The sequence below is a fragment of the Trachemys scripta genome, chromosome 3, assembly GCF_013100865.1.
Source record: "Trachemys scripta elegans isolate TJP31775 chromosome 3, CAS_Tse_1.0, whole genome shotgun sequence".
Taxonomy (NCBI): domain Eukaryota; kingdom Metazoa; phylum Chordata; order Testudines; family Emydidae; genus Trachemys; species Trachemys scripta.
The window spans coordinates 10,561,062-10,579,789 of NC_048300.1; the positions used below are offsets into that span (position 1 = coordinate 10,561,062).

The window sequence follows — 18,728 nt, forward strand, 5'->3', positions numbered from 1 at the left end:
GAGTCTAGATAGGTTTGGAAGTCCTATATCTTGCTGCTGAGGGTCTTCAGTCTATACGGTGATAAAAGAGCTGCAGCCTGGGGAGGTGACGGGTTTGAGAGTCCGGGCTCCAGCCCGATCCCAAACATCGACACTGCAATTTTTAGACCCGTAGCCCGAGCCCAAGTCAGCTGACTTGGGCTCTGAGACTTGGCGCCAGGGTTTTTTTATCGCAGTGTACATGTTTGACAACTGATTTCCATTTCACTGATGCTTCTCCATTTCGCATGCCTAGCCTTCTCCTGACCTGCGGCTTCAGAATATGAGTTTTTAATTGACAATGCTGACATTCCACCAGGTCGGTTTACTCAGTCGTGGATTTTTTCCCCTGCCTTTCAGAGATAAGTGGTGATTTCAGAACTTGATTGAATTTTTTTTTTATTCTGCTTTTTCAGGTAAATGGTGATTTCAGAGCTTTGTTGTGACAATTTTTTCTATGGGTAGGTCCCTACCAGCATTTCTACTACAGGCAACAAGAGTTGGTTGTGTTAAGAGCAGGGCTTCATTTATAAAAATGGGAATCTACAAGGCAAAATAAAAGTTGACATTTGCCATGGCTCTTTGCCATGTAAGCATGTGTATTTTTTAAATGGCAATTCTTGCTGTATTTTAAAACAAATGTTTGGGGAAAATAATGTGTCTGAGTAGTTTTGACTCTGTATGAATTACATGAAGTTAAAAACAGGCAAAACCTTGTTACTGGCGGGAATGATGGTCTTTTAAAAATGATCTTCGTAACACTTAAACATCAAAATCACTTGAATTAATTTGTCAGGGAATATGTGCACTGATTTGTGCCTCTTTGCCTTAGTTGGGCTTTTCCTAGTAGTAACGAGGGGTTCCCTGAAATCTTAGAGTCCCATTGCATTTTCATTTCTGTTCCCATATAGCCCGCCTCTACCCACAATAAAACATTTGTAATTTTCATAATATTCAGTGTATCTAATTTTTGGGATGTCTTGTATGTGGAAACCATCGGTGGGCTTGTCTGATTTACTAAAATCATGAGAAAACTCTAGTAGCTTTCAATTAATAGTTTGAAATGATTAATTTTAGTGACTAATCTTCAGTGACTCTAGTTAGTACTATGTGCTGTAGGCACAGGCAATGGAAATCTGGAAAAATTGTTTTTCATATTCAAAGGCAGCAATGACAGGTACACAGGGGATGATATTGCTGGTTTAAATGTTACTTTATACAGATTTAAAAAGTTGGCTGTCTCCCATTTTAATTTAGTTTGGGAATATTCTATATGCACTTGCAGAGAAACTTTCATTAATGCTCTGTTCTTCATAATGGGGTTGTTTTCTTTGCAAAAATCATTTTACTAGAACAAAATGTAATAAAGATTTTGAGTCATGCAAAATTACCTTGGCATTTCTTTAGCCTCAGTTTTTGGGTTATTTTCTATTTCCATTTTCTTATTAAAGTTTGATGTTTAAAAAAGATAACTTCTTCCTCTTAGCTGCATTTAAATTTAAACACCCTAAATAACCTTCATGAGGAATTCAAATATTTTAAACAGGTAACTGGGGGTAACAAAGGGATTGGTTCACACAGTTTCTGATGAAAAGCTGTAGAACCTATTTCTTAATGTAGGAAGGGGCGAAAATTATCTGAATGTGAGAGATCCGTTTTTGCTAACAGGTGTAGTAGGCCTTTGGTGTTTGTTAGGCAAAGCATAATAATAGCAGGATTCACAAAACTTTTAACATCTTGTTCATTCCAGAAAAGGAAGAGTTTGCATGGTGATAATTTCTATTCTAAAACTGCTTAACTTTTGTAATCCATAAAACTGGAATACCAATGGCTAATGTACCCGCTCAGTTGTTTTTTTTTCCAGATGTTTGCAAACCTGTCAGGCAGGTGGAGTGGGATGAAAAGAATTGATTCTTTGGTTTTTAAGAGGCGTATTACACATGTTAAAGAAAGGAAATCAATTGTCAATTAATATTTAAAAAATCATTTAAATGAATCATTCCTTAAAGGCAACTGGAAGGTGGACCAAGTCTCCCTATACAATCACTGCTTTTTTATATTGTACGACTTAAATCAAGTTTGTTGTACAGGAAGCAGTACATACTTTGCTGAACTGAGCAACCAGAAAGTCCAGTTGGTATATAGCACTTTTTTCATGAATAAAGTTTTAACAGTAAAATTTGGCTCTATATGATCAACAATATCGATTAGCGTATTCTACATTCTGCTATACCCAGGTAACCTCAGCCAGTGCTCTAGTATGTAGCCCAATTCTGCGGGCATAATTTGGCCCTGACATGAACAACTTTACGCCACGGCATGTCTGCTCTAAGAAGAATGGAACTTCTATGAGAGTCTGCCCTTTGTTTTAGGTTTATTGGTATCATGCTGGGGGTTGGATTTCTGAATCTGCGCTTCTGTCAAACGTCCTCATTTAGCCCCAAGCTTTCAAAAGTGCACATGGATTTTGGCTGCCTCTGTGGGTTTTTATTTTTGTTTTTTTGGATTTCTAACTGTAGGCGTTTTGGGCTCGTTTTCGATTCTGGAGTCTTCTACTAACTCATTCTAGACTAGATTGTGAGATAACAGTCTGGCCGATGTAATGGGCTGCAGAGTATGGCACTGTACGTGGAGTGTCTAGGGAAGGACATTGTGATCTGGTTCATCTGCTGCTCTGGGGGGGAGTAAACCGCACCCATGTTTATACCCAGGGCAGTGTATGCTGCCCGATGTGCCAGTGCAGCGATGCCTCCTGGCATGTTGGAGGTAGTGCCAAGTTTCCATCCATTTCCTGCCCCATTCCATCCCCTCTTGCTCACTTGTGCCAGGGTGAGGTGAGGACATAGTGGATCTGTGGAGCCTGTCTCTACTTCCCTACTGCTACCTCTGTTTATGTTGCTCTGCTAGCCAGGCCACAGTATGGTCCTGTGTGAATTTGGACAAATCACGAAGTCTCTCTGTGCCTCAGGCTTTCCATCTGTAAAATGAGTATAGCGACACTTACCTCATCAGATTTTCATGAGGCTTGGTTAATGCTAGACTGTAAATTGCTTTAACAGCCTCAGATGAACGGGGCTACTGGATGTACGTACTATTTTATATCTGTATAATAAGTGCTGCTAATAACTTAGCAGCTGTTTAATGATACACAGCAGCACTGCACGAGAGTGTAGGACAGAGAATGAAAAAAGGGAACTGTATTCAATAGAAAACATAGAGGCTACATAGAAAAAATAGAGGATACTTAATTACCTACCTCACAATTAGACATGAGGAAGGAAAACCAACCTGACTCTTGCAAAAAGTGCTATGCGATATGTAATGAGGACAAGAGGCGAGGATGTTTTTCTTGCCTCTCCTCTGAAAGTAAGTGCCTCCAAACAACACAATGACTCTAACACTGTAGCAGGGCATTGGGTCAGGAATGGCTCAGAAGTAAAGTACCATCTGTTGAAGAAATCAGCATCTTTTGTTTCCCTTTGGGGGCTCCATGCTCAAGAATTGACCAAGCCAAACCTTTCTTAGCTTGTGAGACCTGATGAGGGAAATCTTTAGTCTGTTCAGATGAAATGCTTCATTTTGCCTTCAGAACTTGTGTCTTGCTGAAAGCGGTGTACTGTATTTTTGACAGCTCCATATTGGGTCTATGTCTCACATTATTCCTGCTAAAGCAGTGTTTCTCAAACTGGGGTCACGGCTTGTGTAGGGAAAGCCCCTGCCAGGTTGGACCGGTTTGTTTACCTGCCCCGTCCGCAGGTCCGGCCGATAGCGGCTCCCAATGGCCGCGATTCGCTGCTCCAGGCCAATGGGAGCTGCTGGAATGGGCGCGGGCCGAGGGACTTACTGATATGATGCACAGCAGTCTTCTTAAAGGTGAAGTGACCAAGGAAATGGATGCACATACTTGCAGCATATCTCTACAAATATTTGCTAAAGTACAGGCACAATGTAAACATCAGAATTTAGGAATGCTATGTAGGTTGGAATCATCCTTGAGGATTCTCATTCCATATTCTGAACTGTAAGATCTCTGAGGCAAGTACTATATTTGTGTTATTTATTACACATCACTTAGAAGAACAGGGCCCTTGCTCTTTTTATTTTTTATTTTTGGGGGGGTCTTTAGGTACTATCGCAATAGAGGTAGTAAATACATTGCTTTGAAGCTTAGGACACATATTCTGTGCAAGTTAAAGGATAACAGTACCTATGTTGTTCAGATCAGCAAGCTGAAACTTCTAAAGATAAGCAGCTCTCAGCATGAACAGAACAATTGGGTGTCTTGAAATTCCAGGTATCTGGGACTTCCTCTTCAGCACCATATGGGTTTCAGGAGTTTATGGCCACGTATGTTAGCAAAGGGAAAGGAATCCTATTCAACTTTTTTCTTGACTATGCTATACAAATTAAAATAGTACAAGCTCAGGGATATGAACAATACCACATCTGGGCAAACTATCAGGAGTGCAGCAAAATTTATGGGACGAGGCATTGCCTAAACTAGTTACATTTCACATGCCACTAAAGGCCTCTACAGGTTTCCTTCATTAGGAAACCAACCTGATTTTGGTTTGACGTATGGTCCAGTAATTGCAGAGCTACAGTATCTTTGGGCTTGGGAAATATAGTCTGGGATATTGCATTTATGGAGCAGTCGAATGTTTTGTGACCCTGGGCTTCTGGCACAAATGTAAAAGTGCTTCATGCCGTGTTAGTTCTAGCTCTGAGGATTCCCTTTGTAAACTTTCAAGTTGGAACATAACTCAGGAGCACATTCATTCTGTGTTTGGCAACAGGAACGAGACAGTTAGAATCAGCAGCACATGCTTAAAGGGACAACATCAGTTTGAAATCAAGTCTGTTTGAACAATGAGTTAAAATACCCTCCAATACTGAACCTGCCACTGAATCCCCGTTCCAATCTTGGTTGCTTTACAGTCACATTTTTCTACTTTGTAGGAATGTTTTTTCTCTTCCGTGTTGTGTTCAAGACCCACAAAAATGCTGGGTACTGATTAAATAACTACACAGGGGAAACAGTACAACTGACAGGCACAAAATGCAGTTAGATAAAGTAAACAAACTAGAAAAAATATGACAGGTTTCAGAGTAGCAGCCGTGTTAGTCTGTATCCGCAAAAAGAACAGGAGTACTTGTGGCACCTTAGAGACTAACAAATTTATAAATTTGTTAGTCTCTAAGGTGCCACAAGTACTCCTGTTTTTTTAGAAAAAATATTTTTCCCCTCAAAGCCCTTTCAGCTACAGTAAGGTTCTGTGCTATTTAAAACATTATGTATTTGTATTGTTATAAAGCCAAGGAGCCCCAGTCAAGAATTAAAGCCCCATTTTGCTAGGCACTGGCTATGCATAGGTACTCCTTGCCTCAAAGATCTTACAGTCTTAAGTGTAGGATAAAGCAACAAGTATATACTCCTGATGGACAGAGGGAGCAAAAGGGAACAACGAGACAATCAGAAAAGTGATAAGGAGCAGTCAGAGAAGACCAGCTGCCTGGCCATTGGATTCCATAGTACATGTGAACAAATTTCAGCCAGAAATGTTAATTTTAAGTTGATGGCATTCCTTTAAATGTATCCCTAGGTCCAGGGCTAGCTGTTGGCTGGAAACTGCCTGGAGCGGGCTACCTTAAAAGAGAATTTTGTTTGAATGACGTCTTCAGGATCAAGCCCAGTGTGTTTGCACAGTGAGGATGTGCCGCATAGATGTGTAACACCCAGTTCTGTTTGCTGAACAAATAAGAAATTAAACTGATGGCTCGTGCTTTGTTCGTTTATAGGGATCAGCAGACAGTGAGAAAATCTGGCTGGATAGACCTGACCTGAAGATTTCATACACAGAAATATCTTCAGAGTTTTTAAGAAAAGGTGTTGTGCTTACAGTTTAATATTTAAATACCATGCTAAATATTTAATATACTTTAAGATTCTTTCGGTGAATTTTAACCCAGCAGTAATCCAGGAACATTGTTTGTTTATTACTTTCCATATTGCTAGTTCACAGTAATGGCACTTCTAGCAGGTTGATGACTGTCAGGCTCAGAAATAGCAATTGTAATACGATAAAATTATTCTGAAACACATTTTCGTGGTTTATTCATGGTAAGATTTGCTTTTTTGCATGTCAGACTGCTGACCAGAGCAAAATGTGTTTACTTGGAACTGGATATACAAAAAGACATGTTCTCGTAGACTATGTATGGAAAGAAAAGAAAATTAGTTTGGTTTAACCCAGTTGTTATTTAATTTTTAATTTTGTGTAGAATCCATTTAAATAACAATTTCTGGCAGCTCTGTCTTCTGATGGACATTATAAAGTAATGTCACTTAGAGACAGACTCCTATGAAATCAGTCTTCGTTGTCAGGGGTGGGTGGTTGGGTGGGGGGTGGGAATGGAAACAACACACATCTATTAAACTAAATTTTACTGCGTTCCCTTTGCCGTTGTTGAAAATATTTGTTTGAATAAAACTTCCTTTCACCAGCTCCTCCGGGATCCTACAGTGAAGTAATAATTCTGTGCTGCAATATTCTGCTGGCATGAAAATTATTATAAATTCACCACTGTGTGATCTGATAAGAGGGGCCAGGAGGGAGGAAGCCCGACAATTTAGAATTAGCAAAGATAATCTCAAAAAAAGTGAAAGCTGAATGAATTTCTCTGATACCTTTGAAAATGTTCCCCAGCATTAAAGCTTCTCTGGATGAAAATGCCTAATATGGTCATATGTGTATTGCCCATTATCTTAGGGTACAGAAAGGCACGGGTATTCCATACCAGTTGTCTGTTCAATGTGACTCTGTACAGTGCTATGTATCCTGAATGATAAATGTCATGTAGTAGTCCCATTAAACATTAAAAGGGAAAAATAATTCTGCTTAATCCTTCTCTTTCACTGTCAGTACTATATAGAAAGTAGGGGTAATGGAAAATTTAGATCAGAACATGCCACGTTACAGTTGCTGCTGGCCTACATTTCAAAGTATGAACCCAGATGAACATTCAGTGTTTGGAATACAGGAGCATCCCTAACAGAACTACTGAGCGGTGATCAAGATAAAGATTACCCTGTACTTGCAGAGTTTTCTTGGGAAACTCTAACTACTGCACTTTATTTTAGTGCCTGAAACTTCCTACAGCAAGGGCCGGATCCAGCCCCCACTTCGGTTGCTGCAGAGCACCCTTGTGCTGTGGATCTGGTGTGGTTCCACTGGACTAAGGCTGGCCACTAGGCTGAAGTAGCCCTATGCAGAATGGCTGTGCATCCTCGAGGGAGGATTCTTTCCCTTCCCATCCGATCACTTACCCTAGTGCCTAGCCTGTCCACATCTCCCCAACACCTGACCTGGCCAGTCAGGCTGGGCACTAGGGTCTGGATTTGTCCCTAAGTGACTGTCTGCTTCAAATGCATTATGAGTCACCTTAACGTCACTCTTGGCTGTGTTGTAGTTTTTTCATAAAAATATTGAATTTCATTGGCCAAAGCAGAATTAAAGTATTTGCACTCAAATGAGCTGGGATTGTTCGTAGTGCTCATAAGTGAAGCCTTGGATTGTTACCTAACTTTCTTTTTTCAATGACTAATTTCATAGATTTTTGAATTGCGTTTTTTAGGATAATTTTGGTTCTAAAGAACGACTACAGATACTCTATAAAAATCAATGTTTTTTTTTTTTTTAAATTTGGCTTTAGCAAATGTAAATAGAATATTTTATTTACTCTTGTACTAGTTGGTGCCCATCTGTAGAGCTTTAGTTCAGTGTGTAAGAAAAGTAATTTGACATATGGCTGGAATATACGGAAAAGTAGAGAGAATAGTGCATTCCTATAGTTCTTATGTCTAAAGACAAAAGATCCTTTATCTTATTCATTATTTTTACCTTTATTTACATTAATTGTCTGAATATACGTCTTTGGGAAATTTTAGAAATAAAATGTTAGCCTGTATTTCTGAGGTATGTTGAAAGTGTATTAGGATCAGAGTTTGTGTGGTATTGCAGTTTTGTTTATTTTACACAAAAGAGGATCTTACTTATTGCCTGCTTTAAATTATTACATTTTGAGTGATAAAAATAATCCATTTATTTTAGAAAAATATTAAAAATCCATTAGACAGTAATGGTTTGCTCATAAACATCATTAAAAAGGATGCAATCACTGTCATTACAGTCGGTCTGCTTTTCAGTAAGAATAATCCTAAAATTCCAGCCCATCTGGAGAGCCATTAAAAATCCTTTTTCCTGTGGAACTAATCTGGATGTGTCATGCAACCAGTCCATAACCCATTCTGTATAGATATCCAGAGTAGCTTTTGCTTTTCAGATCGATCGTATGCACCCTGATCCTGCTCTGAGAAATGTGCAGCAAGCGTGAGTGTGTGTGTGTGTGTGTGTGTGTGTGTGTGTGTGTGTGTGCGCGCGCTGTATGTGTTATGTTAATTGCAAGATCGGTGCCAAGCTGTCCAAATGGCAATACCCACCGGCTATACAGGTTTTTTTTTACACTGGTAAGACAGTTTGCTTACTTCACACAATGTGCCTGAGCACATATGTCCTTTGTACAGCCATAGGTGGTTTATGAAAGTGGAGTTTTCTATTGATTCTATCACTGTATTCCTTTTGGCAAAAGCAGACAACATTCAGTTTTTTAATGTCAGTTTAGAATAGCCACTCTTTAAACTGGTTCTGCCGAGGTAGAAAGCTACAGTCTGTACAAGGAAATGTAAAAAAGGACCTGTCATGCAGAGTAACTTCAACCATCATGTCATTTGTCATCTACACTGTGTCATATGACTGATACTCAGTTAAGTGGGAAAATATCTGACTGAGATATTACTTGATCCAGATCCTGTATACAGGGATGCAAGGTTGCGTAGATTCATAGATTTTTTTTTTAGGGCTAGAAGGGATTATTAGGTTATCTAATCTGACCTCCTATATATCACCGGCAATTACATTTCACCCAGTTATAGCTGTGTTGAGTCCATTAACTTAATTGATTAAGCAGATTATCTGGAAAGGCATCCAGTCTCTATTTGAAGACATCAAGAGATAGAGAATTTACCACCTCCCTTGGCAGTTTGTTCCAATGGTTACTCACCTTCACTGTTAAAAAGGTGTGCCTTATTTTTGCATACAAGGAATACAGTGAAACAAACTGAATTTGATGTCTGCATATGAAATTGATGTCTGCCTATGAAAACACAGCACTCTGGATGATTGAGTAAAGCACAGTTCAACCCTGAAAAATGACTTAGCAAAAATGTCTGCAGTGTTGTTGTAACTGTGTTGGTCTGAGGATATTAGAGAGACAAGGTGGGTGAGGTAATATCTTTTATTGGACCAACTTCTGTCGGTGAGAGACACAAGCTTTTGAGCTACACGGAGCTCTTCTTCAGGTCTAGGAAAGGTATTCTGAGCATCACAGCTAAATATAAAGTGGAACAGATTGTTTAGCAGAGGTAGTTAGCTCGTATTCTAAGGGACCGTTCAAGGTGGAGTGGTCCGTTAACACATCTGCAGTCACAGGACAAAAAAAAAAAAAGAAAGGAAAAAAAAAAAGGGCGGGGGGCGGGGAAGCGTGTTAGTGATTGTTGTAATAAGCCATAAATCCAGTGTGTCTGTTCGGTCCATGATTTTTAGTGTCTAGCTAAGTTATGAATTTAAGCTCTCAGGCTTGTCTGTTGAAAGTGTTTCGCAGGTTTCCTTTGGGGATGAGGACTGATAGGTCAGATATCGAGTGATGGCTTTGTGAAAAGTGTTCACCCACAGGTGATGCAGCGTTTTTGTCTTTTATTATTTTCCTGTGTGAGTTCATTCGAAAGTGTAGAGATTGTCTGGTTTCATCCACATAGTTGGAGCATTTAGTGCCCTGGATAAAGTACTCCACATGTTGTGATGGGCATGTGTAGGACCCATGATCTTGGCAGGTGTGTTGTGGGGGGTGCTGATCATTGTAGCAGCGGAGAAATGTCTGCTGGTTTTGCATGTGTTTTTCTGGCAGGGTCTGGCGCCACTTTGAGCAACTGTGTCCTGATCTGTGGGGAGCTTGCTTATGATGATGATCTTGGAGAGTTTGGGGAGCTGTTTGAAAGCCAGAAGTGGGGATTCAGGAAAGATTTTTGTCATTGAGTAGGGGCTGACCTGCTCCAAAACAGAAATAAAACCTCCTCCAACTGCACACCTCTAGCTGTGCCCTACCACTCCACACTGGAACTTATACAGGGTATCCTCAAATAGCTGTAACCCTGGTGCATTATCACCAGTAACAGAGGTGGTTCAGGCCAAATTGTGTACTTGGCTACTATTAAGTGTCCCTCTGTTTCTGACTTCTTCGGATGTGAGGGCCAGGAGGCAAAGAAGTGTCTGGCGTTACGCAAGTGTGTATGTCTTTCTCTTTCTGGGTCAGATGCTACAATTTGCTTACCTTCTTGGAGGACAACCAGAGCTCATGCCACCAGTGGTAGCCAGCCCAATGCCCTAATAAGTCTGGTTTGTGCTGGGGCCTTTTGGTTTTGTGTGTGGGCGAGGACATGGCTGAGTCTCTGGGTTAATACTTGAAATATTCCAAATGACTCAAGTTGCGCAAGACTTTGAACGGGAGGAAGTAATTGATATATGTGTGTGGAAGGTGTCACAGATGACAGACCAATGTTCCCGGTAACCCTCCATTGCAGGAAGAAACTGAAGTTTCTCCAAAGCTGCATATAAAACTGTGAGGAGCACAGCTTTGTTAAAGCCGTAAGCTCCCCTGAAAGCAAAATCTGGCAGTGTCTATCTTTGAATAAGTGTTGGTAAGAAGCAGAATGGCGACTTAATGTTGTTTTGGTGAGGGAGATTTCCTGGCCACGGGCTTGTACCAGCTGGCACCACTTTATCAAAGAACTAGCAGTGAGTAGACAGAGCGTATCTTGGGTCCATAAGGTCATTAACAGAGAAACTGTAAAGGAAGAATCTGTGAATCTGGTGAAAATTATCTTGGCCGTTTTGGGAACATTGACCGTATATATACCCAAGTATAGGAATAGGGAAAGGACTGGCAGTATGACCTGATGGATCTTTTATTTTTGCCTGTGTGATATGGGACATTGCCAGAGCTGATTTTTAGGGTTATATATGGGTATGTGATATCTGCAATCCTTATTAATGTCCTACAGCAGGGGTCGGCAACCTTTCCGAAGTGGTGTGTCGAGTCTTCATTTATTCACTCTAATTTAAGGTTTCGCGTGCCAGTAATACGCTTTAACGTTTTTAGAAGGTCTCTTTCTATAAGTCTGTAATATATAACTAAACTATTGTATGTAAAGTAAATAAGGTTTTTAAAATGTTTAAGAAGCTTCATTTAAAATTAAATTAAAATGCAGAGCCCCCGGTCCGGTGGCCAGGACCTGGGCGGAGGGAGTGCCACTGAAAATCAGCTCACGTGCCGCCTTCGGCACGCGTGCCATAGGTTGCCTACCCCTGTCCTACAGCCATAGATGTTTAGCTTGTCTGTCCACATTATCCCAGAGAAACTCCGGAAAGAATGCCAGGCCAATTGGGTTAGATTTGTAGCTTTAAGTGACCAGGATGTAACCCTCTCTCCCCCTCTTCCTGTCTACTGTGGGTCCAGCCTTTCCATTTCCGGAAGAATCCCTCCTGCTTTTCCACAAATCCTGGGCCCAGTGCGCAGTGCTAGGCTGTGCAATCATGGGATTAGTTCTGCAGTATGCCATGGGATCTGTTTGCAAGGCCCACTAAGTCAGCCGCCCTTCATAATTCAAGCTCCAGAGATGCTGAGATGGATAGGCTGCTGTCAGAAGGCTTAAATTGAATGGGTCTGGTCATGATTTCCAGCTAGCGATGGTTGGCTGTTTGCTTCCAGAGCCTTAGATGGGCTATTGGTTATCTAGGGATGGGAACCCTCATACTTCAGCTATGCAATGCTATGTGTTATGTAAGATTGAGAGAGAAATGTATTTAATGAGGCACAATGTGTGCTCTGTCTTCAAAGCTACAAATCTAATCCAGTTGGCCTGGCATTCTTTCCAGAGTTTCTCTGGGATAATGTGGACAGACAAGCTAAACATCTATGGCTGTAGGACATTAATAAGGAATGCAGATATTACATACCCATTTATAACCCTAAAAATCAGCTCTGGCAATGTCCCATATCACACAGGCAAAAATAAAAGAACCATCAGGTCATACTGCCGGTCCTATCCCTATTCCTATGCCCGGTGCCTTCTTTAGTACACAGTACACAGTATTCAAGCCCTCCTCTGAAGACAGAAGATGAATTTTCTCATAGGCTTTTCCATAGCACTCTAGTTAATCTGAGTGCTTCACAAACATGAATTCATTTAACTTCACAACTCCACATTTTACAGATGGGGAGCTGAGGGCACAGACAGATTAAGGTCAAAAGTTTCCACTATTTCTGAATGCCTAAACTGAGATGCCTGGCACACAATTTTACAGCGTATTTAGGTGTCTATAGCCCTATATGTGTTCAAAGCACAGCTCCCATTGAGTTCCGTTATAAGTTGTGAGTGCTCAACACTTCTGCAATGCAGATCCTAGGGTCTCAAGTCAGGCGCCTAGAAAATGAGGAACACATAGTTAGTGACCACCTTTGAAGAGCTTGGTATGTAGCAAGATATATAAGGTCAACTTATTTGTCCCTCCATATTTTATTTTTCTTTATGGCACGAGAGAATTGAGAACCTTACTTAGGTCATGTCCGCGTCTGCACCGACTTTACAACCAACGGTGGTGTGAGGATAAACTTGAAGTAGCAGCTGTGGGCTGTTCCAGTCACTGAAATCCATGGTCACTCGGCATTTCCATGAGTGCAACTGAGTCTTGAATCTGGTTCAAAGTCCTTGCCCCAAAGAGTTTACCATCTCACTAAAAAGACCATTGGAGTTTCTGAGCAGAATCAAGCTTCTGAAAAATACTAAGCTGGTGAAAGATAGACTTTATTTCTATTTATACAAAGAAACAGAAGCTGAATTATTTTTTTCATTAAACTTCCCAACATGTCAGTCATGGGCCGAAATGGAACATTAGAAATTTCAGACCCATTAGAAATTTCCCCCCAGAAAGGCTATAAATGACTGATGATAGGAGTTTTGGGACAAATTCTGCTTTGTTATATACATTAAGTCTGGAGTAATGCAAGTGACTTTGATGGATTTACCCTGGATTTACACTGGTATAACTGAGTTGAATTTGGCCCAGAATCTGTAGATGTAGAATAAAAATATCCATCATGTATCTTACAAACTGTTGGAATGATCTGTTTATATATTAAGATATTATTGTTATGTCTTGCATCGTTTTCCCCACAGCAGCGTGTTTTGAGTAGTGAGTTAATTATTCTGTGCTGTGAGCTGATTTCACTTGTCCCTAGAAACAACTGTAGAAACTGGGTTAGTCTTCTGTGTGTGATTGTGCAGTAGTGAGACCAATATAAAGGTGCATTGGGATAAGCAGAGAAATTGGATCTATTTTTTTTTTAAGTAAAGCAAGCTTTTATTTTCTTTTACTGGAAGAACACATTGTCAATATTTAGTGAAAATAGAACAACCAACCCCCTCAACAGTTGTCCCCTCAGACTCAGTTTATATTTCTGGAATGGTTTCAATTCTGGTGGGAATTGCTGTACACCTCTGGCAGCTTGGAGAGAATTCAGTGTAGTCTTCAATCAAGTGATTTACTGTTATTAACAACGCAGCCTAAAATCATTGTAACCAACACGAGTGCAGGGTATGACTGTGAGGTGCTGTGGTACAGTTCTCCTTGCATTCCTGGCATGGTGGTCTGTGTGCCATCAGCCCAGATGCAAACACTGTAGGCACTCCACAATTATGTAATTATTATTGTAGTATCTAGAGTCCTAGTGAAAGACCAGGACTCCGGTGTGCTAGGTGCTGTGCGTTGTTATGATCACTAATTGTGTGCATTATGGTGGTGCAAGAGCCAACCAAGAATGGGGCCCCATTGTGCTAGGTGCTGTACAGAAACAGTCGTGGTGCTTACAGTCTGAATAGACCACACAGATTGAGGGCAGGGGAAGCGGTAGAACACCCAAGCAGAGTGAGCAATGTGATGGTAGCAAATGGCATATTAGTTCCATGATTTTTTGGGGGGAGGGTGGGTTTAGTTAGGCAGGGATCAGCTCGAAGGGAAGGGGCTAAGGGGGACAGAGGGAGGGCAGAAGGTAGGAGAGGCAGGTGTGGAACGAAGCTGAGGCAAAGAGTTGGAGCTGCTCCTATCCCTATGGCTGGAGACTGTGGCTGGCTGCTGTCTGCGGTTCTCCCTCAAGGTTGCATAGCTTGGTGGAGGGAAGGCATCGTTTGTATCTTAGTGCCCCCTGCAGTCGGGGCATGATGCTCCAGCCCCTACTTCCCATAAACACTTGGAGTAGCAGAGGCTACTTTTACTTCAGCTGCCAGAAATAAAAGGTGCAGATGTCCCCAGGCTCAGTGCTTTAACGGTTACAACAAAAAGTCAACCCAGCAGTCCCTCATTCAGCCTCTAGGGGCAGTCCAGTCCTGGGGTATAAAGGCAAGAGTCTCCTTGGGATCCCTCCATGTTGAACTCCTGCGGAGGGGAAGTCTCTGCCCAGCCTGCCAGTCACTGCTCCTAGGTTGCCCGGCCTTTCCTCCGCAGCCGCGCTGCTGCTCTTGCTGTCACATAGCCTCTGGCCGTCTCCTGAGAGTGGTCACCTCTGCCACTTAGGGTGTCGTTATTTTTACCTTTGGCATTACGGCGCTCTCTGCTGGCTGGGTATTGAACTAGGTAACCCAGGGTCCTCTGCCACTACACTATTGTGCATGGTTAAGCAGTTTCGAATGAGTGATATTCACTTAGAATGCAGTGTTATTCATTTCAGCAAGATGTATAGTGAACAAAAATGTGGGGGCAGATGTCTAATAGTCGCAACTGCCTGCAAAATATAGACTAGCCAGCAGCCTCATTTTTAGAGCAATTTCGAGGAGATTCTGGTCATCATGCGCTCCCAGATCTGGCCACTTTGGTGTTAAATAGTTAAAAATGTAATAATAGTGAAAAAATGTGAAAAATTGTTATTAGAACTGGATAGGATAAATGATAAACAGTCATAGGTCTTCTTTTTTATATCACTTTCTTTTCCTCAAGATTTTGAAAGGACCCAGCTCAGAATTAGGCCCAACGACATGCCAAGTGGATACAATAACTTTTGTGATTTAATTTTTTTTTTGCTTTGTAGAAAAAGATTAAATTAAAAGAGAGGAAGAAGTAGGCTTTGTACAATTATTTAGGAGTTATTAATACAGATTTATTAGGAGTCATTACAGTGAACTGTATTAATCTGTTTAAACATGACTGAAAATAAATATTTTAGCAGTTTCTAAACTATGTGTTATTTACCTAGATCACTTCAGATACTTTTGATAACATCATGGTCTCATCTAAATCCAGATTCAGACAGTTTTTTGAAAAGAGATTTTCTTTTTTCCCCTTCCCACACCTATTCCTTTAATTCCTTCCCTGCCTTCTTACTCCAGGAATTACCCCCATATGAGTGTTCATTGTATTTTGAGCTCTCCAGCGTGTGCATGATTTAGATGTGCAAATCAGTATGGTGCATTTGTTGTTGGACTTTTTTTTTTTTTTATAAACTAACAACAAAACAAAAGCAATTTACAATATTTGTATAGGGTGAAATTCACTAGATTTGTGCAAATCCCTCCTCACCGCTTAAACCCTGAGTTTGCGCAAGAGAGTGCAAGGGGTCAGTTTCACTCAGTAAGCAATGAAACTACTGCGTGGGGTATACTGCAGATAGCGAAACTATTAAAATGTGATCGGTAGTTACTGAAGGCTCAGTTGGGAGCCTGGCTGTTCTCCGTACGAGGGAGTAAGGGGGTGGAGTGAACCACTTTATTGCCCTGTGCTGCATTCCTATGGGCTGGTAATTCCTTTCCTGCACAAGTGGGTGGGGAGCAGGGCTGGCTCTGGCTTTTTGGTCGCCCCAAGCAAAAAAAAACAAAAAAAACCCAACCTGCGGTGCGGCCAGAGCCAGGGTGCAGGGAGACTCCCTGTGCTGCAGATGTGCCCCGGCTAGCGGGGGGACGGGGAGGGAGTGTGGGGGAAAGAGAGAAAAGGTGGCCAGGGCTTCAGTGGGGCGCTGCCACGCGGCCCCGCCGCCTGCCGGGAGGACTCTGCGCTGCTCCGGTCAGCTGGGAGGGAAGGACGCGGGCCGCCCTGCAGGGCGCTCCCATCCTCTGCGCCGCCGCCCCCTACAGGATGGCCGGAGTGGAACACCACAAAAAAAAAAGAAAAAGAAAAAAAGAAAAAGGCGGCTGTGCTGCCCTAGGATTGGGCGGAATGCCGCCTCCTACAAGCTGCCACCCCAAGCACCAGCTTGTTCGGCTGGTGCCTGGAGCCGGCCCTGGTGGGGAGTGGTCTGCCAGGTGTGGGAGTGGATGGAGCCTTAGTTCCATCCCCCTCTAGCGTACTTGCTTGTGCTGTACAGTCACTTTATATCCTGCCCTAGAGCAAGAGGGAGGCAGGGATTGTGAACCTCGGAGTTGAAATCAGATGATTCCTGTCCTGCTTCTGGGTCAGCACAGCTACGCACTGTTGAGCATCATTATAAGGTTACAGTCTGGCCTAAATGTTTTGGAAAAAACTGATACAACATGTCAAAGACTCACCCATAGGCCATGGCTCGTATTTTGTTTTTGTTTTGATAACCACTGCATAAGGGAATTTCCAAGTAAAATTAACACCAATCAACAATGTTTTGATTTAAACTGCAATACTGCACATAGTCTTATCCAGTGGGGGGGGAAATGTTTTGGAATAATCTATTGTATTTTGTTAGGATAAGCGCAGACTAGATTTTTAATTTGTATATACGATGATTGTTCTTTGAAGTTGCTGTTTTTAAAATAGGCACGATGTTCTATTATATATTTAATTTACAGCTTTGAGAACTTTCATGTATAGTATCTTTGTTTCTGAAAAAACATCTCTTTTGTTTTTTGCTTTTTAGGGGAGAGCAGCAATTTCTCCACCATGGAAACCTCTACAAAGTAATCGTTGGTTTACAAAGGTAGATGTCTTTTCTTTTTTTGCTTCTTTTTAGCTTTTTTTTATACTGTGTTTGTAGACGACTCCAGTTCAAAATATAGCTCAATGCGGCTATGCCATGTGGTTCATGTTAGTAGAAAATGGAACTTAGTCCAGAGCAAAGAATGGCCGTTTGGAAATGAGAACCATAAAGCTCCCTGAGCATGGAATCACCATTTGCTTTTTTGGCAAAGTGGCTGCAAATTTACTGAGCCTTAAAATATCTCCTAAAAGCAACCGGTCCTGACAGTGGTGAATGGGGGCGGAGGGCAAGTGCCACAGATGTCCCCAAATTGTCTAGGCTGTCGGTGCCTCCTCCGCTTTTTTGATTCTCAAATCCATCGCATCCTAACATTTCCTGGGCTTACTAGACCTATCTTATTCCCAGGCCCGAGCAAGCCACTTCATGAAGCAACCACCAGGCCTCATTCAAGTGTCAAATGTACAGGAAAGGGGCACTAACCCCCCTCTGTGCGCTTGTGAGCACCTGCCACTCCTGACGGTTAATTTTATCTCCACGTAGGGGAAAAATCTCACCTGTGCTGCTAGCCTTGAATATTGCTGGTGTGCCCCACCAGCAGCCAGGATTTTACCATATTTGCTCCCAACATCCAAGAGATGTATGCCATCTGGGCACAACGGTCAAGGCAGTTCCGAGCAATGCTGTCCTGCTTCAACGACTGGTTCCTGGCCGAGTAGGCCAAAAACTCAGACCACCACCACCACCAGTCTGTCAAGTGTCGCCAAACTGTGTGTAACAGCAGGTCACGTGATACCAGCGCACGTGGTGGAATTGCCTCCTCTGCATAAGCTGATCCGTGTGGCTGAAGTGGGCCCCTTTGTTGTCTGTCCATGATCATATCAGTGTACATAGGCAGGGGGATGGTGCTCCACATGCGAGTTGAATGTAGAACTTATTTCAGTGCAAAGAATGGTGAAATATTTGTGATTGAGTGTGAAATAGATATATCTTATTTTTGATGTTTCTGCAGTTAATAAATGTGTAACAGCATCACTCCGTGAGGCTCTTCTGGCATCTGATGGAGACTGAGGTGGTTCCTTAGACTATAAAGGCATTTAAAGCTTCTGATTGGAGGGTGGGATTATTTGAAGAGGTGGGCCTTGGAAAATATTAGAGGAGAAAGTCAGGGCTGTAATACCCTTGAGCTAATTCTGGTTTTGGGGTTCATTGTGCGGGTGGCTGGGCGGTATTTAGTGACCTGTCACCTACAGGAGGTCAGCCTACATGATCTGGTGGTTCCTCCTGGCCTTAAACTCTGACTCTGTGAACATCTAGAAGGATGGGACCTTGCTTGCACCCTTATACTTGAAGAGGCTCATTGCAAAAAGTTAGAATTAAAAAAAGGTAAATGAACAGATGACATGGCAGTGGTGTAGCTGGATCTAGTGCGTTATCTGTAACTGGTGGTCATCGGGGTTAGTCACTGTAAAAGTGATGTGAATTGTTGAGCACGGTGTCGAATACTGATCTTCACTAAATAGGCATAGCTACCTAACAACTTGTAGTGTCAGAGCTATGCATGTATCAAAGGGGTAGCCGTGTTAGTCTGGATCTGTAAAAGCAGC

At 41.9% G+C, this 18,728-nt stretch overlaps 1 protein-coding gene across 1 annotated transcript in view; it reads left to right on the top strand.

The window, feature by feature from the left end:
* Positions 1-18,728, top strand: part of PLCB4 (phospholipase C beta 4) — a gene marked incomplete in the record, with an annotated part of 314,962 nt that overhangs the window by 12,350 nt on the left and 283,884 nt on the right. Inside the window, 1 exon segment of the mRNA XM_034764107.1 lies at positions 17,065-17,124.